Consider the following 13,101-nt stretch of genomic DNA (forward strand, 5'->3'; position numbering starts at 1 on the left):
TGCCATTGATTTCCAAAACAGAGTTTTTTTATATACCGAAATCTTGAGGTTGATAGTGTGATGTGTCTCCGACCGAATCTGACCTCCGAGCTCTTAGCACTATATAACAGGGGAAAAGAAAATAGGATAAGCACTTTATGCTTAGTAAGCTCATGTAACAAGAATTATACTTACCTAATATTTTCAATACAATGCAATAAACATTCAAATATCCATTCAATGCATTATTACCCTAACATGCACAAACTCAACATTCAAGTTAGTCTAATAATTTCCATGTATCAATAATATATACCATGATTGATGAGCTCATCAATACCATGATTTTCATTCCCTTGTTATTTTTCCATATTTATCTCGTTAAATTTCTCAGAATTTCGATGGATTTTCAGAGGTACACTTTTAGTATACAATTCCGGGTCCGTCAATTCATATTCATGTGCTCACATTTCCATTTCAGAGAGCACACTCCCACGAACCTCACCCTTACAGTGGGATTACCAGTCCAAGCTAAATCCCTTGTAATATAAACTCATAGAGTATTGTCGGGATTACCAGTCCAGGCTAAATCCCTTGCAACGACAATTACTCTAATGAGCTTGGATCTGAGTTACCAGTCCAGGCTAAATTTAGACCCTAATTTGAATTACCTGTTTGGGCTAAATCCATTTTACACATTCTTCGGGAGGGCTATATCAAGATAGGATCACCCGTCCAGGCTAGATCCTTTTTACCATCAATTCCTTTTTAGAGATCCATCAAATTTTCCCTTCATTCAACCGGGATTTCTTCCCCTTTTATCAAATATATCAATGTTTCATCAATTTTCATACAATGAACATTCAAATCATATTTACATCAATAACATACATTTCAAGCATTTAAGAATATAATTCAAGTTACACGAACTTACGTCGATACTTGTTCGTATCAAAAATCTACTAATCCCAAACTTTTTCTTTTCCTCGATCTAGCTTCGTATTTGAATTTTCTGGATCTAAATAAATAAATTTAATCATCAATTTAATACATTTCATGTTCATATGTAACATTCTCTATAATTCCACTACTATTTTTAGTTCATTCAAAACTGTCTACTTGAGTTATAGTCACTAAATTATTTATATCTCAAGCTACAAAATTCCAAATTAAAAACTGCTTGATGTTTCTAAAACTAAACTCAAATAGCTTTCTACCATAAAATTTTCAAAATTTTTGGTTCAGCCAATAAGTACAGTAAAATCTTCAAACTTACCCCTGTTCTGCTGTAGGACAGCTTCGACCTTTCATTGCTAAAAATTAATTATCTCTTAGTAAAAAATTTGGATGATGTTTCCATTTGTTTCTATTGAAAATAGACTCATTAATAATTTAAAATTTTAATGTTTAACCTCTAATTATTTTTCTCCAATTTTTGATGATTTTCCAAAGTTAGAATAGGGGAACCCAAATTCATTCTGACATTATCTCACAAAATTTATTATATCTCATGATTTATAATTCCATTGCTTACACCGTTTCTTCTATGAGAGACTAGACTTCCATATTTTTTTCATCTTCTAATTTTATTTCCACAATTTATGGTGATTTTTCAAAGTTAGTCTACAACTGTTGTCCAAAACTGGTTTAGTGCAGGATATTTATTACCATTTTTCCCCTAAGCTTTTAATAAATGATAATTTCGTTTCTACTCAATTAGCCTCTCAATTGAGTTAATGTTTCTCAATTAACACTTAATTCTATCACTTTAAACTACTTTATAACCTTTGGGAATCAGAATTTCAGCACTAGACTTTAATTTCAAACATCTTCACAATTAGGTCCTAAAAATCAATTTCTATTGAAATTACCTAATAAAATCATCTCATAAACAAATTAAAGCTTCAATTTCATGATATTTCATCATAAACTTACAACACTCAACCATGGTGACTTTCAATTGCATCCATGAAATCAAAAACTAATGAATTTAATAGTATAACATAGTTGTAAAAGTCTTAAAAACACAAAAATTATAAGAAAAAGGCAAGGATTAACTCACTTGGTGCAGAAATTATGAAATTCCAGCTTGAATAAACCCTTAGGACGTTTTTGACTAACGATAATGAAGAAATATGAAGAGAATTTTAGATACTCCAATTTGGTCCCATTTTTATTTTAGTAAATTTTGTTATTTTCCTATTTTGCCCTTATTTCACCAATTCTCCTGATTTTTCTCAGCTTATGCCGCCCAAAATATCTCCTTTTGGGCTTATTTGCAATTTATTTCCCTCCTCATTTAAGAATTGATCTATTTAATCCTTTTAGTAACTTTTACACCCTTTTCAATTTAGTCATTTTTACTTAATTAACTACCCAAATGTAAAAATTTTCTAACTAAATTTGAATACCATATTACTAACATTTCATAAATATTTCTAAAAATATTTTTGACTTAGTTTTATGAGATTGAGGTCTCGATACCTTGTTTTTACCCAATTTCTTCAATAATTTCTTTTTCTAACTAACCACTAAATTGATAAAATTTTTCTATCGATATTTTCATACGATTTCCTATCATTCAATATTCATGCAAAATTATTAAAATAAATTTCTCTTTAAATCGGATTTGTGGTTACGAAACCACTGTTACGATAACCTTGAATTTAGGCCATTACATTTAATTTCTCTTCTAGGTCTATTTTTGGCAACAAAATATTGTGGTGTTGACTGTGGTGAATAAGTAGCTCTACTCTAAGAATCTGTTTTAACCTTAGAAGTATACTTTATTGTAGATCTTGGATCAATTTGAAGCTCCCTTTGCTTTTGCTAGTTTTTATTGGAAAAGTCTTTAAGAGATAAGTTACGTAGCATAACAGTTTCATAAAAAATAACATCTCTACTAATCACAACTTTTCTATTTTTAGGACACCATAACTTATACCCTTTAACACTAGCCTTATAACCAAGAAAAACACATTTAATGGATCTACATTCCAATTTCCCATTAGCAACATGAGTATACGCAGGATACCCAAAAATCTTCAAATCAAAATGACCAGCAGGATTACCAGACCCTACCTCTTATGGAGTCTTTTTCTCAATGGCAACAAACAGAAACCAGTTAACAAAAAAAATGCAGTAGAGTCCACTTAGCCCAAAACTACTTCGGTAAACAAGCATTTGACAATATACATCAACCATTTCCATTTTTATTCTATTCATCTGTTCTACAATGTCGTTTTTTTTGTGAAGTATGACGAACTATCAAGTGTCTCACGATTCCTTCTGATTTGCACAATTCATTAAACTCATCAGAACAAAATTCCAAGCCATTATCTATGCGGAGGTGTTTTATCTGTTTTCCTATATGTTTCTTAATCATAGTTTTCCAAGCCTTAAACATGGAAAACACTTCACATTTCTACTTTAGGAAAAATGGCCAAACTTTTCTGGAAAAGTTATTAACGATCGTCAGCATATAGTTAGCGCCACCCCTCGAAGGCACTCTGGATGGTCCCCAAAGATTAGAATGAATATAATCTAGTATCCCTTTCATGTTATGGATTCCTCTGGTGATTCGAACTCTCTTTTGCTTCCCAAAAATGCAGTGCTGACAAAACTTTAGTTTGCTAATGCCTTGTCCATCAAGAAGTCCTATTTTGCTTAATTTTTCCATGTTATTCTTACTCATATGCCAAATTCTAGTAACATTATCATTTGATAAGGAAGAGAAACTGACAACTGCATCACTAGTAATAGTAGAACCTTACAAAACATATAACTTGGCAGCCTTTCTTTACCCTTTCATCACAACGAGGGAACTCTTGTTAATTTTCAAAACCCCACTTTTAGCTGTGTACTTGTGCCCTTTTGGATCAATAGTATTCAACGAAATCAAGTTCCTCTTCAATTATGGTACATGTCTTACCCTACTAAATGTTCTGACGACTCTATTGAACATCTTAATTTTGATCGTGCCAATACCTGCGATTATTTCCCATAAAAATAACAAATTCAGAAACTATTTCATTTATTGTAAACAAATGCCGATTGGCACTCATACGGAAGGTGCAACCAGAATCAAGGATCCACTCCTCCCTCACTTTAGAGTTTTCGGCAGAAGCAACTGGGAGTTCACCATCGCTGTAGTCTTCTACAACATCAGCTTCACCGGATTGTTTTGGTTAGTTTCCCTTTTGATTCGTAGTCTCCATTTTGTTCTTATTCTACAACTTATAACACCCAGACTTTATGTGCCCTTTTTTCTTGCAGAAGTTACAAGTTTTACCTTTTTTTGAAGATATCGATCTATCCTTAAATTTACTACGAGGATTTTGTTCTTGTGTCCTCCCACGATTATCATCAATATTTTATTCTTGTCTCCCATGAAAAATGAGACCCCCTCCTTGAGGGTTAGATCCAACCATAAAATATTTTATCTTATCATACGAGGTTAAGAAAGCATAGACTTAATCAACTGTGAGAGATTCGCAGCTATACAAAATCGTATCTCTAAAGGTTGAATAAGACGGGGGCAATGAACAAAGTAGAATTAACCCTAAAAATTCTTTATCATATTGAACCTCTATGGCCTCTAGGTTTGAGAGAAGTTCTTTAAACACAGTTAAGTTTTCGTGCACAGATGCACCTTCCTCCAAACTTTAGCATAAAGACGCTACTTCATATGCAACTTGCTAGTTAGGGTTTTCGACATGCATAACTACTATAGCTTTGCCCATAAAGTAGCGACGGTCTTTTCCTCCATCACGTCATATAGAATTTCATTCAAAAAATGTAGATGCAATTGCGTTAAAGCCTTTCCATCTTTACACTTCTTCTCTTCCTCCATCAATGTTAAGGTATGTTATGTATTCCTAGCAAGGCATCCTTCAAACCCCTTTGAGTAAGAACTGTCTGCATCTTTATCTACCACAACGTGAATCTGGTGTTACGGTCCAATAGCAGAATATCATACTTCAATGTCGCCATTACTATGATCGAGATAAGTAACCTAAAAAGTTCTGATACCATTTTGTAGAAACGAATGTTAATAATGGCAATATAGAACGGTAGCAAAGCAAAAAAGAAAAAGAAAAATAAAAACACACAGATTTTACGTAGAAACCCTTTTCGAAAAAAAAACCACGGGTAAAGGAGAAGAAAAATTCACTAATGTCGAATTTGAATGATATAAGAGGAGTTTAGACTACACATATTTATAGGTTGAAAGACCTTATTCTAATCAATGTCAAATGGATTAAATGTAGTAATGTTGAAAAACCTTATTCTAATCAATGTAAAATAAAATAAGTATAGTTCTATATTGATTTTACTTTTATTTTATTTTACCAACGTATTTTATTTTAATAAGAATTGAGTCACTCAAATATAATAAACATAGATACTGAGCATCATCGGAGACTTCTCATAGTTTGGTGAAGTTTTTTAATGTTCATTGGCAGAGATCAAGTGTGCAGCTCAATTATGAATATATGACCCTCCTAATTTATGTATGTAATATTCTCAATTTAGAAGTTTTTTTCATCGAATTATCTAGAAATTATTAAAAAAATAAAACACAAACTTGAAAGCGCACTAGAAAATAAGCATTTAAATTATAACTATAATTGTTGATATAAGTATTTGACAATGAGGAGATAAGAAGATAGTGGTAACTAGGGGCCCAGTTCACTTATGACAAGCAAAGAGCCGAAGCCAAATTAAGAGGTTGAAGGAGAAAGAGAAGAAAAGAAGGGAGGAAGATAAAGATAGCTAGAGGAGTCATTTAGGTTTTTCTTAAAGAGAAAGGGGGATCCTTTGTCTCTCGTGCCTTGAGGTATATAAAAGGAAGATGCCCTTTGTATGGTAGTGCCACATAGCCAACACAATACGGATAATAAGCTTGCCTGTATGGCGGCTAGGCGGTAGTGTCATTACAGGTTACTTGTCACCATGTGTAGTATTGTGTGGTCCTGCTTTGGCATTCTCCTTGTTGAAGTAGTACAAGGTTGTTATGCCTAATGAATGGTCTCTAGGGTGGCTCTAAGATGGCTCTAGAGGGATTCACAATAGGTATTTACTGGAAGGTTACTCGTGATTCGCGTATAGTGAGGGGTCATCACCAAGCTATCCCATGCATGTTCTGTCATGTGTCATTACTGGAGTAGGAATATACCAATGTCCAATTAACTTGTGACACCAACTCAAGAAATTTAAATAATAGTATAAATATTACAAATTATGGAAATATCTCTTCGTAATTAAGATAAGTTATATTACTTGAAAATATTTTAATCTTTTCATTTTAACAAAAACCAATAAAAACATACATATGGTGGGATTTGAACTCCCACCAATTAAATCATAAAATTTTAAATTTATCATTAAACCAAGGCTTCATTTTAACATGTTTTATACATTTTTATTTAAATATGCACAATTTATTAGTATATTAAGAATGTTATTAATTGAGTTGGTATCACAAGTCGACTTGACACTAACTCACAATTGATGACAAAACCATAATAAATAATTGTAGTGCTATTTATTTGATATATTTATGTGTTTAAATTCTGCTTTTACTCGTTATTTAATCTAATTTTTTGTTTTATGTTTAATGTGTTATTATAATTAATTAGTTTCAAACCATACATTTCATTGTTTATTTTATATTATTTTGAAACACTTGTTTCAAATCCTTAGTTTTCACACACATAGGATTTCTAGTATTAATTTAATTATTTAATTAACTTATTTAGATACCAAGCTATAATCGAGTACAACTTTGAAGCGAAACTTCAACACTTCAACCATTTTATTACTTTTAATAGTGAAACAAAACTATTCACAGCTCAGCCTAGTGATGCGAGTCTTAAGGCCTAATTTCAGATCTAAGGATGTGATGGGCTCTCATTACTTTAAGGCCCAATAACAATGTTAAAGGCTAAGCAAATCAAACCAAGATTTGGTCAAAGATGAGATTCGAGGACGAATCTTTTCAAGGAAAAAAGGGAATGATACATGCATGGATGGGGTGGAACTTATTAAATTCCATTCACCGAAGCTACCAACTTTCAAGTTTGAGAAATCAGAATACTTGCAATGACTTTTTGGATGAGATCCAGGAATTCCTCGGCTGAGATGTCTTCATGGTGTTCGAAGATCTATCTCTTAGCTTCGACGCACTTTGAATCACTTGATTTCAAATTCGGGAGCTCAAGTTATTATTGTTTTAATAAAAATTGCGCAAGCAGAGTTTTAATAAAGATTGCGCAAGCAAAATTTCTGGACGTGATTATGATGGGAATTATGAGTTTTGCACTTTTAATTCGAGTTTAAATCATATTGGGTTCAATTTTGAGCTTAATTTTTATTATATATGAGCCCAATATTGTATTTATCAACTCTTATTATTTTATTATTTTATTATTACTAATTTTTAATAACTATTAAGTAGTTTAAGTTATTTATGAGTTTTATGTCAATGATAAGCCATAAAAGTAACATGTTTTCAGTCTCATTCTTGATGCGTTTTTGGATGGTTTATTATGCAAATTAGTGAATTTGATACTCCTAATCCTTTAAATTCATATTACTATACTTAGGTGAGCATAAGGGATCGAAAGGAGAGAAAAACAAGCCAAAACTGAGCAAAAAAAGTTGTTCTTAGCATCCACACGGCCTGACCCTTTCTACACAGGCTAGCCACACGCCCGTGTGAGCCACACGGGTTAGACACACGTCCATGTGCCAACCCGTGTTGATTTCACACCCGTTTCCCAAACACACCTAAAAACCCAATTTTTAGACTTTTTGGGCATTCTAAAGACCTAAGGCGACACATAGAGAAGAACGAAGAAAAGACTCGAAGAATGCCACCAGATTCAACTCAGAAGCGGATATCCTCCAAGATTGAAGATTCTATTCAATTTCCTTAGAAATTTTATTGAGTTTCTTTATGTCTTGTTGTTATCCTAACTTTGAGATTATTTATTTCCAGATTATGAACTAAATTCCCTAGATATCTAAAGAAGATGAAACCTAAGATGAATCTTATTATTTGATTTCTAAACTACATGAGAAATACATGATTTTTGTTCTCAGTTATGTATACTTATTTCGTGTTTTAATATTTTCAAGATATTAATTCATGTTTAATGTGCTTATTTTAGTGGAGCAAAAGTCTCTGTTTAAGAGTGGATCTACCTTAATTGAGTGCAGTTGCATGCAATCCTAGAAATAGGACGACATAAATCTACCAAATTAGGGTCAAATCTAATAGGGGAATTCATAGATTGAATTAATGCGATAATAGAGGTTTTAATTAGAAAGAGATTTCAATTAATCAACCTAGAGTCAATTATTTTTACTCTTGAAAGAGATATTAACATAATTTAGGGATCTGTACGGAACACAAGTGAATAAATCGTTTAATTCAGATTCAGAATAATAGGTGAAGTCTAGGTGGATTCTTTCTTGGGTATTGTCTATCTCATTGGTTTTATTTGATTATTTTCTTAATTTCATTCTCTATTGCATTCTTAGTAATTAGTTTAGTTAATTTTAGATTAAAAACAATCATCCCAATTTATCGACTAAATAATAGAAAAATAGTAATTACTAGTACTTTTATTCCTTGTGAATACGATATTCCTTACTCACAATAGCTATACTATTGTTTGATAGGTACGCTTGCTTTTGTCGTAATTATAGTTAGTTTAGTGACCATCAAGTTTTTGGCGCCGTTGCCGAGGACTTAAATATTAGGAACACTTGATTTTTATTAATTTAGCCATTTATTTTTATTGCATTTTATTTTTGTTTCTACTTTAATTTTTGTTTTTTATTTTTTTCGTTTATTTGCTTCTGGCAGGTTCCTTCAGCTTGTGACTAGAAGAAACCCGTCAGGACCATTAGTATTTGATAGTGAAATTGAAAGTACAACTCGAAGAAACCATAGAGAAGCAAGGCAAGGTCGACAGAATATAGTTGAAGAGCAAGAGGACGTTATTATTATTACTGAAGAAATGACTAATAATCAAAATAATCAGCTCCCTCCTATGGTTGCTGCAAATCCTACAAATTTGAATCCTGCTCCTCGTACTATGTACGATTATGCTCTAACTGGGGCTGAATCATGTATTGTGAGACCCACCATTTTTGTGAATAATTTCAAACTGAAACCAAACACTATTAAAATGATTCAACAATTTGTTCTGTTCGATGGTTTGCAAGACGATGATCCAAATACTCATTTGGCTAATTTTTTGGAAGTCTACGACACTTTCAAGATAAATGGTGTTTTTTACGATGCCATTCACCTACGGTTGTTTCACTTCTCGTTGAGGAATAAAGCTAAACAGTGGTTGAACTCCCTACCACGAGGTTTGATCACCACATGGGACCAAATGACCGAGAAATTCTTACTGAAGTACTTTCCACCGACTAAGACAACTAAGTTAAGGAATGATATCTCTTCCTTCATACAGATGGACTTAGAGACCCTATATGATGCATGAGAGAGGTATAAGGATTTATTGAGAAGATGCCTTCACCATGGGTTACCTCTATGGCTACAGGTTCAAACTTTCTACAATGGTTTGAATCCCTCAACTAGGCAGTTAATGATGTAGTAGTCAGTGGTACTTTGAATAATAAAACACTTGAACAGGCTTATAAGTTTATAGAGGAGATGTCACTAAATAATTATCAGTGGCAAGTTATGAGGACAAAGCTGAGAAAAGCAGCCGGTGTTTTTAACTTAGATGCGGTCACCATGTTATTGAATCAGGTAGAACTTTTGAATAAAAAAATTCATAGTTTATGTGTTTCTATGCAGGTACATCCGGTGCTGCAATGCGACGCAAATGGAGGTGGAATGAATAATTTAGAATATTTACCCTTCGGTCCTAACATGGAAAATGTGCAAATAAATTGTATGGGTAATACTTCTAGACCTCAAAATAATCCTTATAGTAACAGCTATAATGTAGGATGGAGGAACCACCCAAATTTCTCATGGGGTGGTCAAGGAAACCAAAAACCACAACCCCCTTCAAGCTTTCAACAACAACGTTATCAGCAAGAGAAGAAACCAAACCCTGAAGAGATGTTAGCAAAATTCATTTCAGTGTCAGAGACCCATTTTCAAAACACCGAGACTACTTTGAAAAATTAACAAACGTCAATTCATGGGCTTAAAAATCAGATTGGACAGTTTCCTAAATTGGTTTTAGAGAGGCTGCAAGGTAGTTTACCTGGTAACACCGAACCCAACCCAAAAGAGCATGTGAAAGCAAGTACACTAAGGAATAAGAAAGTATTGGCTGAACCTGAAAAGAAGCTACACAAGAATCTAATAAGGAAAATGATGAGGGGGTAAATCCCAAAGTGAGTGAAAAATCGATACTTAAAGAATATATACCACTGATCCCATATCAAGCAAAGTTGAAGAAAGACCGTATGGATGCACAATTTGGTAAATTTCTTGAACTTTTCAAATAGTTTCATATTAACTTACCTTTTGTTGAAGCTATTTCGTAGATGCCTACATATGCAAAATTTTTGAAGGAGCTATTAACAAAAAAAAAAGGAAGTTTAAAGAACTATCCACTGTGGAACTTAACAAGGAATGTTTAGATATTCTCCAAAATAGAGTACCAACTAAGCTAAAAGATCCAGGAAGTTTTACTATTCCCTGTTTTATTGGTAGTTTAAATATTGAAAAAGCATTAGCTGATTTAGGTGCTAGCATTGATTTGATGCCTTATAGAATGTTCAAACAGCTTGGTCTTAGGGAACCAAAACCCACTAGGATGAGTATTCAGTTAGCTGATATATTTGTTAAATATCCTAGGGGTATTATTGAAAATGTCCTTGTAAAAGTGGATAAATTCATATACCCTATTGATTTTGTTGTACTTGTCATGGATGAGGAGGTTGAGGTGCCTTTAATTTTAGGTCACCCATTTTTAGCCACTGCTAAAGCTATCATTGATGTGGGTGATGGTAAACTTATGCTTAGGGTAGGTGATGAAGAGATTATTTTTAAAATCTATGATGTCAGCGATTCTCTAGAGAGCAAGATGATTCCTGTTATTTTATTGACTCTATTGACCATGTTATTCAAGATTCATTACAGGAAATTGCTCATAAGGACACGTTGGAACTGTGTCTTGTCCAAGGGAGGAGGTAGATGACGATACTGCTTTCATAGGTGAGGTAAAAATTTATTTAGATTCTAATGAGTCTTCACTGAGATAGAAGAATTATGAGGGTATTAAGGTAAACGATAAATTAAAATTAAAACCCTCTATTGAAGAACCTCCCAAATTTGAACTGAAGCAATTACCAAATCACTTAGAGTATGCATTTTTTAGAAATAATTCTACATTACCAGTGATTATTGCTTCAGATTTGCAGCCAAATGAGAAAGATGAGTTATTACAAGTATTAAAGGAGCATAATAGAGCTATAACTTGGAAGATTTCTGAAATTAGAGGGATCAGTCCTTCTTTTTTCACCCATAAAATTTTAATGTAGGATGAATACAAACCATGTGTGCAAGCTCAAAGACAACTAAATCCTAACATGAAGGAAGTCGTTAAGGCTGAGGTAATTAAACTTCTAGATGCTGGAGTTATTTATCCTATTTCTGACAGTACTTGGGTAAGTCCTATGAAGGTTGTTCCTAAGAAGGGAGGCATGACTGTTGCCGCTAACGAGAAGAATGAGTTGATTCCAACGAGAATAGTCATGGGATGGACAGTTTGCATTGACTATAGGAAGTTGAACTATTCCATCAGAAAATATCACTTTCCTTTTCAATTTATTGATCAAATGTTGGAAAGATTATCTGGGCATATGTATTATTGCTTCCTAGATGGACTATTTGGCTACTTTCAAATCCCAATAGCTCTCGAGGACCAAGAAAAAAATGACATTTACATGTCCATATGGTACGTTCTCTTATCAAATAATGCCTTTTGGATTATGTAATGCTCCTGCTACTTTTCAATGTATGTTGGCCATCTTTGATGAACTTGTAGAAGAAATTATGGAGGTATTCATGGACGATTTCTCGGTATTCGGTAACTCTTTCCATATTTGTATTAAAAACTTAAAACAAGTTTTAATGAGATGTGAGGAAACGAACCTTGTACTGAATTGGGAAAAATGTTACTTTATGGTTGGAGAAGGAATTGTATTCGGCCATAAAATTTCTAGTAAAGGGACTGATGTTGATAGAGCGAAAATTGAAACCATTGAAAAATTACCTCCCCCTAGTTCAGTTAAAGGCTATTCAAAGCTTTTTAGGACATGCTGAGTTCTATAGAAGGTTTATTAAAGATTTTTCTAAAATAGCTAAGCCTTTAACAAATTTTCTAGAAAAAGATGTGCCTTTCGATTTTAGTCAAGAATGCTTTAAAGCATTTAATACTCTTAAAGAAAATTTAATTAATGCTCTGATTGTGGTTGCACATGATTGGAATTTACCTTTTGAACTAATGTGTGATGCGAGTGATTTTGCAGTAGGTGCAGTTCTTGGACAGCGAAGAGACAAGCATTTTCAACCAATTTATTATGCCAGCAAGACGTTGACAGATGCACAAGAAAATTACACTACTACAGAAAAAGAATTGCTAGCTGTGGTTTTTGCATTTGATAAATTTAGACCATATTTAATATTATCTAAAGTTGTTGTTTACACTGACCATTTAGCTCTTCGTTATCTCCTAGCTAAATAAGATGCAAAACCTCGACTTATAAGATGTATTTTATTATTGCAAGAGTTTGATTTAGAAATCCAGGATAAGAAGGGAGCTGAAAATCTTGCAGCAAATCACCTTTCCAGACTAGAGAATTCTCATCTCAAGGAGTTTAATGAGAATGAGATAAATGACTCGTTTTCTAAGGAACAACTCTTCGTTATAACCGTCTCTAAAGTCCATTGGTTTTTGGATATTACGAATTACTTAGCTGTTAACATCCTACCAAAAGGTTTGACACATCATCAAAAGAAGCTATTCTTTGCTGATGTGAAAAATTATTTTTGGGAGGATCCTTTCTTTTTTCGTGTATGTGCAGATCAAGTAATTCGGAGGTGTGTCACAAAAGCGA

The 13,101-nt window shown here is 33.1% G+C and overlaps 1 non-coding gene across 1 annotated transcript; it reads right to left on the reverse strand.

Annotated features, from left to right (window-relative positions):
• Positions 1 to 9,437: 9,437 nt before the first annotated feature.
• Positions 9,438 to 9,544, reverse strand: LOC128295816 (small nucleolar RNA R71). Its single transcript, XR_008286365.1, has one exon. It is a non-coding gene; the product is annotated as a small nucleolar RNA R71 (small nucleolar RNA).
• Between the last annotated feature and the right edge of the window lie 3,557 nt (positions 9,545 to 13,101).

The sequence above is a fragment of the Gossypium arboreum genome, chromosome 7, assembly GCF_025698485.1.
Source record: "Gossypium arboreum isolate Shixiya-1 chromosome 7, ASM2569848v2, whole genome shotgun sequence".
Taxonomy (NCBI): domain Eukaryota; kingdom Viridiplantae; phylum Streptophyta; class Magnoliopsida; order Malvales; family Malvaceae; genus Gossypium; species Gossypium arboreum.